A 13,621-nucleotide genomic window follows, 5' to 3' on the forward strand; every position below is an offset into this window, starting at 1 on the left:
CTGCTTTTTCAAAAATGAAGCACTTGCAATAAGAATCAGGGGCCCAGAGAAAGAATCTTTCAAGAAAAGTGAGAATGCCTTTAGAAAAAAAATTACTAGAAAAAATATTCCAGAAATCCTAAATTGGGGGGGGGGGCACCTGGGTAGCTCAGGGGATAGAACCAGGCTAGAGATGGGAGGTCCTGTGTTCAAATCTAGTCTCAGACATTTCCTAATGGTGTCACTTAACCCCCATTGCCTAGCTCTTAATGCTCTTCTGCCTTGAAACCAATATATAGTATTGATTCTAAGGTAGAAGGAAGGAAAGGGAAAGAGGGGGGGAAGCGAGGGAGAGGGAGAGGGAGAAAAGAAAGAAAGAAAGAAAGAAAGAAAGAAAGAAAGAAAGAAAGAAAAAAGAAAGAAGAAAGAAAGAAAGAAAGAAAGAAAAGAAGAAAGAAGATAAGAAAGAAAGAAGAAGAAAAGGAAAGAAGGAAGAAAGAAGAAGGAAGGAAGGAAGAAGGAAGGAAGGAAGGAAGGAAGGAAGGAAGGAAGGAAGGAGGAAGGAAGGAAGGAAGGAAGGGAAGGAGGAAGGAAGGAAGGAAGGGGAAGGAAGGAAGGGAGGGAAGGAAGGAAGAGGAAGAGAAGGAAGAAGGAAGCGAAGGAAGGAAGGAAGGAAGGAAGGAAGGAAGGCGAAGGAAGGAAGCGACAGGAAGGAGTCCCTAATTTTGTTACCATATCATTGGTTTAAATATGGGATACAACCCACAATGAAAGGTCTCTCTGAGAGAAAAAATATACATAGATATACACTGAAAAACACCATTGATTATAGATTGAATTCAGGTTTTCAGCACACTTCAACTCAGAAAATAACAGACTTGAGGAGGAAAAGTATGGCTCTTTTGAAGAAGAAAATGCATTATTTTCTATGTCATAAATATATGATATACAAAAGAGCGCAGAGATGGGAGGTGCTGTGCTGGGTTCAAATGTGGCCTCAGACACCTCCTAGCTATATGATCCCCATGGCCTAGCCCTTACCACAATCCTATCTTGGAACCAACTGAATGTAAGGGTTAAAAAAAAAAAAGCCAGCATGGGCCACTAAGGGGTACAAATACAAATGTCTATCCACACACTTATGACCCATAACAGGAGTTTCATAACTTGTACCTTACTGATCACTTACTAGCCACATGGAGCCCAACTTTCTCATTTCTGAAGATTTAAGAAAATGAAGTTCAGGAAGACTAAACCTTTTTTTGCCTGAAGTCCCAGAGCTAGCCCAGCTGGGATTAGACCTGCGACTCCTAATTTCCAGGCGAGTTCTCTTTCCATGACATCACCCAGTCTCTTGAAATTCACTTGTTACTCAATTTCTCCCCCCACCATTCCCATAAACACTAGAGATTTCAACCAGCTTGGAAAAGGTGATTTCCCGTTGACCCCATGAGGACATCTCTTCCCAAAAGGTTTCCTGAGGACCACAAACCCAAAGAGTAACATGGGACACGCTCCTTGGGACAGGCAGCCCTCTCTCCTGCGTTTCATACACCATGGTTTCTTTCTTGCCACTGTATGTATTTACTCGATGAACAAAACAAAAACTGAAACTGTGACCTCAGAAGCAGGGGAAGCAAATATTGTGCCCAGGCATGCACAAATGATCTGCTTTGAAAGCTAAAATCAATTTTCGAGGGTTTTTGGGTGTTTGGGGCTTTCAGTTGTTGTTGTCTGTTTTGCTTTTAAAGGCGCCCTCCCCCTTAAATAACTCTGCCTGTGCAAGAAGGCAGCAACACGGGCAAAGCCATTTTCTAGCCCAGAAATTATATTGCGATAGATAGCTTTTCTGAGAGAGAAATGTGAGTTGGGGGTGAACAGAAATAGAGCTCCAAAAGTGGCCCCATTTACCTTCCTTCAATTTCCAAGAGAAAAGGAGTCCATTTAGAAAGTTTCTTTAGAAAAAGGAATATGCAATTAAGAGTTTCTAAACCATCTACCTGCGGAAGGACATCTGTACGTGAGTTAGGATCTTTTTTCTGTTTGGACTTTCAATTATGTCCATGGTTTCAGCAAGCAGAAAAAAAAAATGACCCAGCTCTTGGTTACCTAAGAGACTGGACACTCCCTCACTCTTGTTCTCTCTCTCTCTCTCTCTCTCTCTCTCTCTCTCTCTCTCTCTCTCTCTCTCTCTCTCTCTCTCTCTCTCTCTCTCTCTCCCTCTCCTCTCTCTCCCCCTCTCCATCTTTCCCCTTCTATCTTCCTCTCCTCTTTCTCTGATCTCTCTCCCTCTTTCTCTCCTGCCTCTCCTTCCCCTCTCTCCCCTTTCTCCCCACCTTTTCTCCTTCTTTCCTTTCCCTCTCTTTCTCCCCCCTCCCTCTCCTTTTCTCTCTCTCTCTCCTCTCCACTTTCTCTCCCACTCCCTTTCTCCCTCTCCTTCCCTCCCTCTGCCCATGGGTCCCTAGAGCAACTCCCCTCCCTGCCTCCCAAATCAGCCTCTCACCTTGGATTCCAGGGCACCTCAAACAGAACATGTTTTGTGAAAGAAGCCTTTGGCATCAAAGCCTCCTCCCCACTGGCTCTCAGGCTTGGGAGGGTCGGAGAGGGGGAGTCACTGAGGTGTCCAGTTCACCTGTGTGAGTGCCACTGGTCACCGGCCCCCTAGAACTCAGTGTGAGCGAGGAGGTGGAGCTGGCGAGCGTCTAGAACCCACGTGTGTCTTATCTCCCTTATGTGGAGGGTCCATTCCCTGCGCAGCTTCTTCCTGACTTTGTCTAAGCAAGCTGGGAAGGCGAGCACTATTTACATGACACAGCAGTGTGACTAAGCAGACTGAGCCGCAGGACAGGGAGCCCCAGGACTGAGGGCTATAATGGGGCTCTGCCAGTCATTTCCTCCCCAGTGCAGGGTTGCCCGTCTTCCAGAGGACGCTGCAACCCCCAGGGCTTTGGTGAAGTGGCACCGACAACACACTTCTCTGCAAAGGACCTTAAAGATGAAGGAGGCTGGCACAAATTTGGGTCACTGCGCTTTGGGACATGGGAGAGCCACTGCTTGGAATGGTCTAGGGCCGGCTTATCTCTAAAGGACATCAACACCAAACAAATAGCCATCTACAACGGCTCCTACTTCTGAGAAATCCAGAAGAGCCCAGCTGCTCTCCCTGCCCCTGCCCCCGGACACACAGAGATCCTACACGCAGCATGCTCTGCATGTTACACGAGTGCGTGCCAACCATGCACACGCAAACACATGCGGGCCTAGAGCTTATTCTATGGGCTCTATATGCACATAAACAGAAATGCACACATATGTTTCATGTGTGGCTAGGGCTACAGAGATAAAAGTACCTACATGTGTATATCCCAGTATACACACTAGATACGTACACATGTATGCCATACTATATTATGTTATATTATATGTGGTAGACAGGCAGGTACATTGTATGTACCCATCAATGAATATGTGTGTGTACTATACTGTGTGCAGCATATCATACATGTGTATTGTGTACACATAAATGCATGTGGAGTTATATTATATTATGTCATTTTATACTACGTAATCTATGCATGTAGATTATACACCCTATATTACATGCCCATAAATGCATAGTTGTACGTGTTATAGCATGTGTTATATTACACATATATATTATTAGGCACCCATAAATGAATACTTGTGTTTTACTATTATGTTATGTATGGCATGTATATTATTACACACTATATTATTAAGTACCCATAAATGCATACTTGTTCCTATTATGCTAGTATGTTATACTATGTTATGTATGCAGGTAATCATACAATATATTATGCACCATAACAGCATAGTATAATTTTATACTATTTATATATGCATATATAATGTACACATCAATGTACATTTGTGTTATACTATGTTATATATTATTTACACATGCACATTAGTGTATGCACACCTGTGTTATGCCTATATTATTAGGCTGTCGTGGGTACATGTATATTATACACATACATTATGTACCACAAATATATATATATATGCTATATGTTGTACTATAGGTGTTATATGTGCATGTATATTATACTATAATTTTATATGGCTATATATGCATGTATATTATATACACATAAATGCACGGTCATGTTACACTGTGATATATATGCATATCTTGCACATGTAAAACCAAATGCACATATGTGCACGTTATACTGCGGTATGCTATACATGTTATGTGTACATGTGTGTTATGTGCACATAAATGTATATGAGTGTAAATCATATATAACATAATATATTATATATAAATAAATATAATAAATATTTGACTATAATATAATAATAATAAATAAGTAAATATATATATATATATAAACACACATAAAACATAAAAACATAGTGAATTGGGCCACCAAAAGAAGGACATACTGCTCCCCATGCTGCAGGGTAAGTGAAGGCAGTGAGGCTGAAGAACTTGCAGGAACACATATGTATCTTATTTAACCACAAGCTCCTGTGTAGCACACATATATATACATATAGATGTATGTATATATACATATATATGCATATGTATGTATATATACATATACATATATATACATATATGTATGTACACACACACACACACACATATATATATATGCACGTGATGGTGGTGTTCAGTCCTTTCAGTTGTGTCTTACTCGTGGTGAGCCCATTTGGGGTTTTCTTAGCAGAGATACTGGAGTGTTTTGTTCATTTTACAGTTGAGGAAACTGAAGCAGAAAGTGACTTGTCTAGGGTCACCCAGCTAGGAAGTGTCCAAGACTGGATCTGAACTCAGGAAAGGGAATCTTCCCAAGCCCAGGTCTGGAGCTCTATCCAAAGAGCCACCTCCCATAGATCTAATACAAATGGAAACACACATACATTTCTTAAATAGATCAACTGATCCAATATTTCAAGTAGCTGAAGCATATTCCCAGAATCAAACTTTTCTGCCTGAAAGGTTTCTTTTTCCTCCGGCCCCTGCAGCTCATAGCTTTGCTTGTACACAAAATGCTGGTGAAGCAAGATGAGCTGAGCTACTGGAGCACCCAGGAGTTCGCATAAATGCCATTGCCAGGGATCTACTTGGAATCCTGGCCACTACAAAGTTTCCATCAATGCAAATAATAGTCATAAGCAGGTGAAGGCTGTCCAGATGCTTCTAGCAGGAACAGCTCGAGATTTAAGGCATTTGGTTTGATTTATTCCTTGTTGATTGCAAAGTGAGGCAAGGAAATAGAACACGATCTGAAAAGGGCTAAAAAGACTGTCAAGCACAACCTGAAGCTGCCTTGAGACACATGCAAGTTTTGTCTGTTTGCCTTTTGAGGAGGATTTTTTAGCATTTTGTTTCTTTTTTTAGAAGGAGAGAGAAATTCCATGTTGACATTATCCGACTCAGAAGACAATACAGAAAAAAAACCCTTACAGGGAGTGGTTCGAAAAACATTTCTGGGCAAGACCCACTTTGATTGCCTTGAAAACCATTAGGTATTTTAAAAAGAAGATTAGGTATGGAAATATGTTTTGCATGTCAGCTCCTGTATAAACTATATCCAATTGCTTGTTGCTCTAGGAGAGGAGATAAAGGGGAGAGAGAGAATCTGGAACTTAAAATGTCAAAAAATTGTTTTTATATATAATTGGGGAAAAAACATTTTTTTTTAAAAAAGAAAAAAGGAATTAGAATATAAGCACTGAAAGCAGCAGCTAGTCTCAGTATCCCTTTAAAACACTTAAAAATCACTAAGGATGCCTTTGCAAAAGGGCTTTTATTAATATGGGTTATAGCGATAGATATGTACTGTTTAAAAGGAAAACGTGTTCATCTTATTAGGAAGATGTTTTTGAACACAAAGATTCCCTAAAAGGGCATTAGGACCCTCCCACCACCCCCACAGTGGTCCCCGGTCCACACTCTGATACCGACTGACCTAGAAGATGACAGCAGGAAGTATCCAGAAGCATGAGCTGTTAAGAGAATAAATCACATCCTGCAAATTGGTTTTTCTACACAACCGATTTTCAATAATCCATAATAGAGTTTGGGAAATGCATGGAAAAATCTAACTCATGGACAGTTTAAGCTCAAAAAAATTGACTAATATGACAGCATTCTCTTTGCCTTTCCTTTTCCTGGTAGTTAAATGGTGGAGACAAATGGCAGGAGAAGCCAAGGGTCTGAGAAATGGTGAGCCCTGGAATCATTAGGCATCAATAGCAGCAGAACTACTAAGATTTAGGCTGTGAGAAACTCTGAAATTTAAGATCTGGGCGGAGGGGAAAATCCCAACAAACCAAGTATAATCTAGGAATGAAGAGAGATGAAAAAAAGTGTATTAAAAAGATAGAAACAGATCCAGATACCTACAGACAGATGAATCTAGAGCTTTCTGCTTCAGTCAATATGGGGGAATCTAAAACTCAAGAATATAAATCAATAGGGGGCAGCTAGCTAGGTGACTCAAAGGATTGAGAATTAGATGTAGAGACAGGAGGTCCTGGGTTCAAATATGACCTCAGACACTGGCCCTTACCAGTTTTCTGCCTTGGAACCAATACACAAGTATTGACTCTAAGATGAAAGGTAAAGGTTTGGGGGGAAAAAAAATTTTAAATACTATTAACAGCTAGGTGTCTCAATGGATAGAGAGCCAGACCCAGAGATGGGAGGTCCTGGGTTCAAATATGAACACAGACATTTCTTAGCTGTGTGGCCCTAAAAAAAGACACTTGACCCCCCTCCCCCATTGCCTAGCCTTTACTGCTCTTCTGCCTTGGAACCAATACACAGTATTGAGTCTAAGATGAGAAGTAAGAGGTCTAAAAAAAATACCATCAACAGAGGGCAGCTAGATGGCTCAGTGAATAGAGCCAGGACTATAGATGGAAGAATAACCTGAACAAGCAGAAATGGCAGAGTCAATCAGGTACAGAAGGAAAGTTGCCAAGAGAGAGAAATGAAAGAGGTGGATGATCTCTAGACTGCATGCTCCTGGAGGTCAGGAACACAGCAGCATATCTATTAATAAGGAGATGTGGGTGACAAACAATTATAAATAAATGAGTGGGAGGGTATGAGGGAAAATGGGGGGAGGAGGGAAAAAGAAGGGGAGGGGGGGGGCTCTTTCCTCATCTCTAGCCTCCCTTGGCCATAGGATTTCCTGACTGCAGCAAGATGATTAACAACTGAAGGGCACGGATGCCATGAGCATGCTGTCCTTTGATCTTGGAGAAGCATTTGATACAGCGTCTCATGAAATCAGACTCACTAAACTAACTGAAACTTCTGTGGCCACAGGCATCATCATGTGCACAGAAACTGGCTGAAAGACAGGAAACCCAAGGGCAGCAATAATGAAGAGCAAACTACAAAAATTATGGTAAATGAGTTCAGTGTTAGGTATTATCTTTTGAAATAAGCTAGAGAAAATTAATTCATGCCATGCTAGTTCATTCTGCACATGACACTAAATTGGACCATATTACATGGCCCAATAACGGCTCACTGGGAAGCAAAAAGTTCTAGCCACTTTATATTCAAGGCTCAGCTAGGTATGACCCTGCTACAAAGGGTCTACCCCGATCACCCTGCTAGTATCCAAACCCCTGAAAAAGTGACTTTTTGTATAATTTTTTTAAACCCTTACCTTCCATCTTAGAATCGATACTGTGTATTGGTGCCAAGGCAGAAGAATGCTAGGGCTAGGCAACTTGATCAGGATCACACAGCTAGAAAGTATCGGAGGCCACATTTGAACCCAGGACCTCCCAGCTCTAGGTCTGGCTCTCAATTCACTGAGCCACCTAGCTGTCCTCTTTTGTATAATTTTAAATTTTCATTCATTGATCAACTTGTTTCTCTCCATTAACAAGTAAGCCCTTTTAAAGTCAGGGACTGTTCTAGGTTTAGGAGATCCTCTCCATCCCCGATGGTGAATGTAGAGCCCACCCCAGAAGAATGTCACCTGTTTCTCCCTTATTTCCAGCACCAAGTACGTTGGTTGGATTGAGTGTACTGGAAAGCAGAATTTGGGTTTCAATTTCTTTTCTGAGCCAGGCAGGGACCAAGAGAAAAAACAAATCCCACACACCTTCAACAGGTGGTGGAGTCACTTATAGAGCGGCTCTGCCAAAAGGGACCACCATAGCAACGGTGAGCTGCTAATTAGATTTTAGGAACTCATGATTCCAGGCTTCACAAAGCAAATTAAAAGAGGTTGGGAGGAGGGGAAAATGGGGGGGGGGGAAGGGGGAGGAAGGAATGAGGGAAGAAGTCTATCCTGCTGTCTATCACTAGTAAGGCCAGATGGATGATGATAATGCTTTGCACGTGGAGATCTCATGGAGACAAAATACCAGCCAACCAAGGGGGGCTGAGAAAGAACCCAACAGAATAATTAAGGGCTCAAAGGCCTAATTTAGGAGATGAGATTAAAAAAGCAGGACTGTCCACATGCATCGTCTGGCTGCACCTCAAATAAGCTGTCTGGCCAGAAGGTCATGAGAATAGCTCTCAGATACAGGAAGGAGGAGGAGGAAATCGAGACGATACAAGGGGTTAACACTTGGACTGACATGATTTAGTTTGGCCTAAGTTATCTAGTCTTATTGTTTTAGTGCCAAGAAAAAGACCCCTGAAAGGTAAACTCATGATGACTGACATTTATATACATGGCACTTCCAAATTTTCCCAAAAAGCATTCTGTACATTATCTCGTTTGACTCTCAAACAAGTCTTGAGGTATTATTCCAATGTTCCAGATGAAGAAATTGAGGCTTAGAAAAGGAACATTTCTTGTTCCAGCATTAGTTACTTATGAATTAAGTGACTTGACCAGGGTTACGTGGCTAAAGGATGGAGATTAGATTTGAACTCAGGTCTTCCTAAACTCAGAGGATCTTTAGATTTAAACTTGGGGGGGGGGGAGATGGAGTGACTAGGTGGATCAGGGGAGAGCCAGGCTTGGAGATGAGAGGTCCTGGGTTTAATTCTGGTCCCAGACACTTGCTGCTTTTGTGACCCTGGGCAATTCGCTCAACTCCAGTTGCCTAGCCCTTACTGCTTTTCTGCTTTGGAACCAATACTTAGTCAACACTATGGTTTGACTTCTAGGAAAAAAGGTATGGGTTAAAAAAAATTGGGGGTCTGGAAGGGACTTTTAGAGATCATGGAATTTAAGCTCTCTTCATTTTACAGATGAGGAAACTAAGGTCTAGAGAGATTAAGTGACTTGCCCAGGGTGACACAATTCAGTGTGAGAGGCAGGATTTGATCCCAAGGTCTCTGAGATACCAAGGTAACAACTACTGTGCCAAGTTACCCTTTTAGGTATATGCCTATCCTTCCCAGGAAAATTATACGTTAAAGCTAGTGACTGTCTTAAATTAGGGAACATGAATAAGCTAACAGGTTCTTAAATGTTACTACACTGGTTAACATGTAGTTGGGTTACAGCAATGCAAGGGCCTTAATTACGGATTCAAAAAGCTTCAACAATGGAGCCACACAGCCCTACAAAAAGAGTCTACCTTCTCTAACCCCTGCACCAAAAAAGAAAAAGAAGGAAGGGGGAAGGGGAAAGGGGGGAAGGAAGAGGGAGGGAGGGAGGAGAGGGAGGGAGGGAAGGAGGGAGGGAGGGAGGGAGGGAGGGAGGAAGGAAGGAAGGAAGGAAGGAGAAGGAAGGAAGGAAGGAAGGAAGGAAGGAAGGAAGGAAGGAAGGAAGGAAGGAAGGAAGGAAGGAAGGAAGGAAGGAAGGAAGGAGGAGAGAGGAAGGAAGGAAGGAAGAAGGAAGGAAGGAAGGAAGGAAGGAAGGAAGGAAGGAAGGAAGGAAGGAAGGAAGGAAGGAAGGAAGGAAGGAAGGAAGGAAGGAAGGAAGGAAGGAAGGAAGGAAGGAGAGAGGAAGGAAGGAAGGAGAGAGGAAGAAGAAGGAGAGAGAAGGAAGGAAGGAAGGAAGGAAGGAAGGAAGGAAGGAAGGAAGGAAGGAAGGAAGGAAGGAAGGAAGGAAGGAAAGAATGAAAGAAAGAAAGAAAGAAAGAAAGAAAGAAAGAAAGAAAGAAAAAAGAAAGAAAAGAAAGAAAGAAAGAAAGAAAGAGAAAGTTAAGAGAGGGAGGGAGTAAGAAAGACAAGGTGGAAGAAAGAAATTAAGTAAAAGAAAGAAAAAGAGAGCTAGAGAAAGAGGGAGGGATAAAAAGAAAGAAATTAAGAAGGGGAGAGGAAAGGAGGAAAGAGAGACAGAGAAAGAGTTCTTTCCCAGCCCCTTTTTCCCCCCCTAGTTCTTAGTCAATACTGAATTACCATGAAGACTACTTTGCTCTCAGGGATGCATTTGTTAATGGAAAATTAAGTCATCAAAGGCTAGAAAGGCACACAGTTATGTGAGCTGCCTTTTCAAAAAACCTCATTTACTCCATTCATCACTATTCACAGCCTTTTTTAAAGTCTCCATAATATGTGCTAATCTCAAAATAAGCAAAAATAAACTTATTCCTACACTTTTGTAAGTTTCCTTCCCCAAACTGAGATACCACAGTATGGTCTAACGAATTTGGGCCTTAAAGTCAAGAGAGAATAGATTCCAAGTCCACCTCTGCCATTTACAAGCTGTGTAGCTGGACAGGTCAAAAACTGAGTGCCCTCAGCTATAAACATGGGAATACTACTACTGGCTATAGTGCTCGCAAGGTGGTTCTGGAGATCAAATGAGAAAAGGTAGGCAGTAATGTCAGCTGTCATCACCATTAATATACAGATGGGCAGAGAAGTAATCTGTACTTTCATCTGTGATAGAGACTTGAAGAGAGAGTCTCTAGCACACATCCCACTGACCCATTACAAGGAATAAGGTGAGGAGATCAGTGAACTCTTGAATACTTTATTTCCCTTCTGGGAAGATATGCGGAGGGGAAAGACGAGTTAAAGACAGTATAAAAAAGGATGTTGAATTCTGGACAAAAGTAGGATGGAGCATGTGAGGAGTTGATGTTCTAGGACTATCATTCTTGTACCCTTTGACTCAAATAGTCCAGTGCTAGGAGTACAATGAGGTCTTAAGGCAAATAATGAAACCCACAAAGATAGGAGAGTGCTGGGCCTGGAATCAGGAAAACATGAATTCAAATCCAGCCTTAGATACTTTCCTAGCTGGGTGACCATAGGCAAAGCACTTCACCTTTGTTTGCCTCAGTTTCCTCATCTGTAAAATGTGCAAAATAAAAGCACCAACACTGCAGGGTTGTAAGGATCAAATGAGATAATATTTGTAAAGCACTCAGCACAATACCTGACACATAATAGATGTCAAAAAATGTTAAGAAATTATTAATTGTTATTATAATTCAAACTCACATTAATCACAACCTAGCTATATGCCCCAAGGAGGCTAATTACAAAAGGATTCCCCCTTGTGCCACAAGATTTTTAGCAGCATTTGGGGGTCTGAGGGTAGTAGCAAAAAAATGGAAACAAAGTATATGCCCACAGTTTGGGGAATAGCTAAATAGATTGTGGTATGTAAAAGTAAACATAACCCTAGCATCCCAGCAGAAATAGAGTAAGGGGCAGTTAAGTGACTCAGCAGACTCAGAGTCGGGCCTGGAGAAGGGAGGTCCTGGATTCAAATTTGACCTCAGACATTTCCTAGCTGGGTGACCCTGCACAAGTCACTTAACCCCCAATTGACTAGCCTTTATTTTTCTTCTGCCTTAGAACCAATACTTATATTTAGTATCAATTCTAAGACAGAAGGTAAGGGTTAAAAAAATGAGTAAGAATACAGTTGCTGAATCTTGTCATTTCTGGGTCTATCATATCCTCTCATATACTCCACCTGAACTCATCCAGCCACCACCCTCTCTCAGACTTGCATGGCCTCTCATTGGATTACTGTGACAGCTTTCAAACTGATCTTCCTCGCTCCCTCCTGCCTCCCTCCTTCCCTGTCTCTCCCTCCCCATTCTACTTGCTCCTTCCCCAAACTAAGGGCTTGAGCCTCCGCTTCCAAGGATTTCTTATATCTGCTTGACATTGTTTTGTATATCCTTATCCACATTGGAATAAAGACTCCTCATGGGCAGAGGCTTGCTTTCTCTTTGTTTTTCTTTTCTTTTTTCCTCTTCTTTTCTCTTTTCTTTTCTTTTCTTTTCTTTTCTTTTCTTTTCTTTTCTTTTCTTTTCTTTTTTCTTCTCTTCTCTTCTCTTCTCTTCTCTTCTCTTCTCTTCTCTCTCTCTCTCTTTTTTTTTTAAATATGCCCAGTGTGGTAGTATTGAATACAGAAAAGCATGGGGAAATTTACATGAATTAATCCAAAGTCAAGTTAGCAGAGCCAGGAGAACAGTACTTTGAATGGCAATATAGCCAGAACGGAAACAACACAAAAATTTCCAACTGAACGCTGGGTAATTACAACAAAGTTGATCTAGAAGAAAAAATTGAGAAAATGCCCTTCACTCCCTCTTTTCAGGAGCAGAGAAATATGGGTTTGGACCTCTGCCTGTGTACTTACTGTTGTATTCTTTGATTGCAACGGAGAACTCTGTCTATAGGGCCGGTTACTAGACAGCACAGTGGTTGGAGGGCAGGCCTTGGATTCAGGAAGACCTGAGTTCCTGTCTAGCCCTGTAATCGTGGACAAGTCACTTAACCCTGTTTGTCTCAGCTCCTCACCTGTCAAATGAGCTGGACAAGGAAATGGCTTATGGCTCTTAGCATCTCTGCCAAGGAGACTCTAAATGAGGTCAGGCATCGTCAGACACAGCTCAAGTGACTGAACGACAGCTCTGCATTGGGAATACATTTAGAAATGAAGAAGATAGGAAATAAGTCACTCTTTTATTGCAATACAAAAAATTATAAAATTCAACAGAATTTTTAAAGTATCAAATGATATATTTCTAAACTTCCAAAAGGCTGATATTTCCTCAGTGTGAGTTCTTCCACTGAACTGAACCTTTAACCAACAGAAAAACACAGGCACACAATGATGAGCAGCAATGAGGCACCAAAGTAGCCCAGAGTTCATTATAAATGCTCTTTCCATTTAACAGTTCAACAAACTTCCACAAGAATCATAAAAGTTCCATATCTCAAGGTCTATTTTAGAACAGGAAGGACTTTTCCTTAGAAGTCATCTAGTCCAACCAAAGTAAAAAATCTAGTAAATGGCATGGTGGAAAAGAAACTCCCAATAGTTGGATATCCTGAAGGCACACATCTGAGCATATATCTAAAAGGCCATTAAAAAAAAAAACAAAAACAAACAAAAAAAATCTTGGAATTGCCTTCCTTCCTTCTTGGAATCAATACTGTGTATTGGTTCCAAGGCAGAAGAGTGTTAAGGACTAGGCAACTTCAGTTAAGTGACTTGACCAGGGTCATACAACTAGGGAGTATTTAAGGTCAAATTTGAACCCAGGACATCCTGTCACTAGGCCTGGCTCTCAATCCAGTGAGCCACACAGCTGCTCCCTAAGAGGCCACATTCAGTATGTCCCCAAGTAGGACTTTTTATCTTCCCATTTAAACCTGCCTCTGCCCCAAACTTCCTTATTTTTCTTTCCATGGTACCATCATTCTTTCTTTAAAGTCACAACCCTGAAGTCATTCCCAACGTATCACTTCCTCATC

The 13,621-nt window shown here is 41.5% G+C and overlaps 1 protein-coding gene across 6 annotated transcripts in view; it reads right to left on the reverse strand.

The window, feature by feature from the left end:
* LRRC8D (leucine rich repeat containing 8 VRAC subunit D) overlaps positions 1–13,621 on the reverse strand; it is a 154,115-nt gene that overhangs the window by 113,061 nt on the left and 27,433 nt on the right. The window contains exon 1 of one of the 6 annotated variants that reach the window (XM_007480355.3): positions 2,483–2,940. The exons of the other annotated variants lie outside the window; for them this stretch is intronic. The gene's annotated coding sequence lies outside the window, so the exon portion shown is untranslated. Of the gene's footprint in view, positions 1–2,482; positions 2,941–13,621 lie in introns of those variants that run through there. 6 annotated transcript variants of the gene reach the window in all.

This window comes from Monodelphis domestica, chromosome 2, assembly GCF_027887165.1.
Source record: "Monodelphis domestica isolate mMonDom1 chromosome 2, mMonDom1.pri, whole genome shotgun sequence".
In the NCBI taxonomy this organism is placed as follows: Eukaryota; Metazoa; Chordata; class Mammalia; order Didelphimorphia; family Didelphidae; genus Monodelphis; species Monodelphis domestica.